Genomic DNA, 3,547 nt, shown 5'->3' on the forward strand with positions numbered 1-3,547 from the left:
CCGACACACTTTGAGGCTATCAGAAGAGAAAGTATTTTTTCCTTTTATGCTGTAGGCAATGGATCATTATCCCTGTAATTAAATTTAGTGCCTTTGTGGCGATGCCTTCTGCAGGATTTATCTAGGTGTGGACTTTTTTCCCTTTCCTTTAATTATACTGCAATTAACCATGAAGAATCCGTTCATTTAAAGCTTTTCAACTGGGCTTCAGAAGTCAACGCCTGGAAGAGTCCTCGGTGAGAACATTATAATAAGCTTGGAAGAGATCACAAGCACAAGGTCTGGGGTTTGGTAACCAATTCATTTATGGTTGTGGCCAGTAAACTTTCAAAGGCTTGCAAAAAATAAAAATAATAAAAAAAAAAATCTTTATTTCATTTTTTTCAGTTATAGTCCTTGATTCAGATCCTCATCCTTGATTAGAGCTCAAAGGCCTTGGAGCAATATTATACTGCAATTAACCCAGCTGATTAAGGCATAATCAAGCACCTAAGTATCAGGCATAAGCCTAGCCCAGGTCTGAGCTCTTCTGCATCATAATCTTGTGCTACTTTTTTTCCCCCCCTCAATTTCTTCACTCAGACACTTACGTTCCGAAGGCAGGCACAAACATTCAAGCTGAGATTTCCTACAGTTCTTTTCTGGGCAATGTGGGCAAATGTTCCCAGCCCTTTTGAAAAGGAATTATAGGAATTATGCCTGCATTCTCGCAGAAATGTTTTGTTCGACTTTTAAACTCTGCACGGACCTTGCGGACCACCAAGCGTAGCCCACCAAGCCAGCAAACTACGTAACCTTCAAGTCTGAGATGATCTGTGCATACAACCGTTCGCAAGGACAAGAGCTGTGGAGGACTCCTGTCAGGTGGCTTCAATTCTTTTCCAAAATAGGAATGTAATCAGAATGAGAAGGGGATCTCCCGAGTACTCCATAACACGACGGTGGCATTTAGATGCCAGGTAGCTTCTCGCATACCTTCACGGCTTTCTTCCTGACAGTCTTTCCCACGCTACTCCACGGGCAACACACTTTCTCCAGTGAAAAAACCACGCCTCTAACATCTGACATTCAAATCCTGGTGACCTCAAGGATCCATGCTTGGTCAAGCCCTCGCCTCTCTCCAGCCTTTCCCCTGTGCAACTGGCCATCAGTCTCTTCAGTTTTCTAGTCATTACGTGACTGCTGGAAGCAAGATAATGGAGAACTCTTATTTATACACCTTAGTGTCGCTATTATCCACGTGAACAACTCATCTTTTTGTACATCTCCGGATGCACAGCATGCGATATATCACGTGGCGGAAAGCCGCGCAGATAAATTATGGGTTTATTTTCACCGCGAAGAGGAAAACAGCAAAGCAGAAAGACCCAGAAAGCGTAGTCTGCTACAGCATCCAGGTTTGAGCCATGGCTTGCCCGACACACGATGAATTCAAGCATTCTTTAAACTGGAAAAAAATAAATTAACGTCCACAAGTTTTTTCCTTCCTCCACTGTACTCCTCAGGCACAGCTAGGGTCGGTGTCCAGCACAAGAGCACGTGCTAGCACGCAGTATCCTACCTCAATCGAACAAATGATACCAATAGACCAAAACGACCCCTCCGGAGTAAGGAAATAAGAATACTGGTAGACTGACACTAGGAATTATTCACTGTCAGCTCAACGATCTCTCCCGGCACCACGGAAACTTTAAAGGTGTTCCAGCTGCCGGACTGAAGTTAATCCGGAAAAGGAAAAACCAAAAAAGTATACAAAGGACACAAGAGTGACCCCACTCCCTTTCCACAAGTAGGTTTTAAGTTGCAACACCAGCAGCCTTCTTCCCGCTCTCCCTCCTCCTCTCCCTATGCTTCACCCTAATAAGCCAGGGAAGAGACAAACGCAGCAAAATGGAAAAATTACACATTTCCACCAGTGATAGGCTGCACGTGAAAGAAGCAGAGGAGGGGCAGAGAGACAATCTGGGCTCTGAAAGGTGTTCGGTGATGGGATGAAAAGCTCATCTACACACAGAGGAGCACAGAGGCACAGCAGCGAGTGGGGGAAGCCAAGTAAGACCCTCAGGAGCCATCACCCCACCAAAGGCTCATCTCCACGGGCGCGGAGGAGCACCGGGGCACTGCGGCAGGCAGGGGAACCCCATTAAACTAGGTGGAGAAGCAGAGCCGCTGTCCTGGCTCCGCTCCAGGCTGTCAAAGCCGAGCTCATATATCATACATTCATGTACGTGTTGTGTATCTATGGTCGGACTTGGCTGCTCAGCCTCGCTTTTGGCTGGATCTGGGCCGCAGCACTGAAGCGGCCTCGCCTCCGTTTGGCTAGCAGAACTGGCAACCCCTAACAAAACCTACAATAAACAATTTACTTTCTGACCCAGTCAGTTGGAAAAGGCTTTAGAAAACCAAAACGTTCTCAGGACAGGAGTCAAAGAATCCAAAAGTAAAACATCAAGTGGGAGGCTGGGAGGGGAAGAAGCTGAAGACAGGGATGGAGCACAGCCAGAGCCTGCCACTTTAACACCCCTCCCTCAGGGCACCCTGTTCCTGGTGTTCCTGCCCGGGCTGCCAGCGAGGGCTGCAGGGTGACCTTTGTGCTATGCATCTCTGGGGAACGCAAGAGCCACGCACCAGACGCACACAACTAATGTTCACTTTTTCTTCAAGTGCCTACCGCTTTGACACAGCAATTTTAAGGACATCCGAGATTAAAACGTGATTTTTGCAGTCAAGAACAGCAGGTCAAAAAAGCCCCACATTTCTAGGATGGGTTTTCTCCCCTCCCCGAGGAAGCTGAAGTCATGTTCTCTAAATAGTTCGAAGCGTTCAGTAAGTGCCCTCGGTATAAAGGCTACAAAGAAGGCAGAGCTGTTCTTTCACTGAAGCACTGAAAACTTTTCTGCACAAAGTGATCTCAATTCAAATTGCATTTTACAATGTTGCTAACACAGAAAATGTAAGGACTATAAAAGAAATGGTATTATTTACTCAAAGCACAGTGGAATGAAGTTTTTAAGTACCAAGCAGGTATCGTAGTTAATGACCAGCTACCAACTAATCGAAAACCCACACTTTTGGGGGTAGGGAAGACTTGACAGCTATCCCCTGGATAATAAAATAGGAGGCACTAACCTACAGGCAGGAATCCTCAGATGTGCTGGCCACAACCCAGCCACAGCGCGGCTACAGCGGCAGAAGCGGCCCGGGAAGCTCCCAAAGGGAAAAGCTCCACTGAGCACCACTGTTTCAGTTGTGGCCCCAACGCCCCTTTTTAATCGCCGCGCCAGCGAACAGGACTCACCGCGGCGCTGCCGAAGCATCCCGGCGCAGTCTCGAACGCCAGACGTACCGCTGGTACGATGAGCAGATGTGAGCCGCAGCCCTAGCTTTGCTCACTGGCCATATTGCGTTGACTTTGTAACAGTCAAAGAACCAGGATGCGTGGCTAAAAAAATATGTATACATAAGAACATGAAAGGGAATTTTTTCTAAGAGACAAGTGCGGAACGACGGGTTCGACTCACCGGACAAGGCATTTTTAAGACCAAAC

The 3,547-nt window shown here is 47.1% G+C and overlaps 1 protein-coding gene across 9 annotated transcripts in view; it reads right to left on the minus strand.

Annotated features, from left to right (window-relative positions):
- DAGLA (diacylglycerol lipase alpha) overlaps positions 1-3,547 on the minus strand; it is a 72,707-nt gene that overhangs the window by 57,972 nt on the left and 11,188 nt on the right. For 8 of the 9 annotated variants that reach the window (XM_035889745.1, XM_035889737.1, XM_035889733.1 and 5 more), the window contains exon 2: positions 3,299-3,442. The exons of the other annotated variant lie outside the window; for it this stretch is intronic. The gene's annotated coding sequence lies outside the window, so the exon portion shown is untranslated. The remainder of the gene's footprint in view (positions 1-3,298; positions 3,443-3,547) is intronic. 9 annotated transcript variants of the gene reach the window in all.

Source organism: Egretta garzetta, unplaced genomic scaffold (genome assembly GCF_000687185.1).
Source record: "Egretta garzetta isolate BGI_Z169 unplaced genomic scaffold, ASM68718v1 scaffold300, whole genome shotgun sequence".
NCBI lineage: Eukaryota > Metazoa > Chordata > Aves > Pelecaniformes > Ardeidae > Egretta > Egretta garzetta.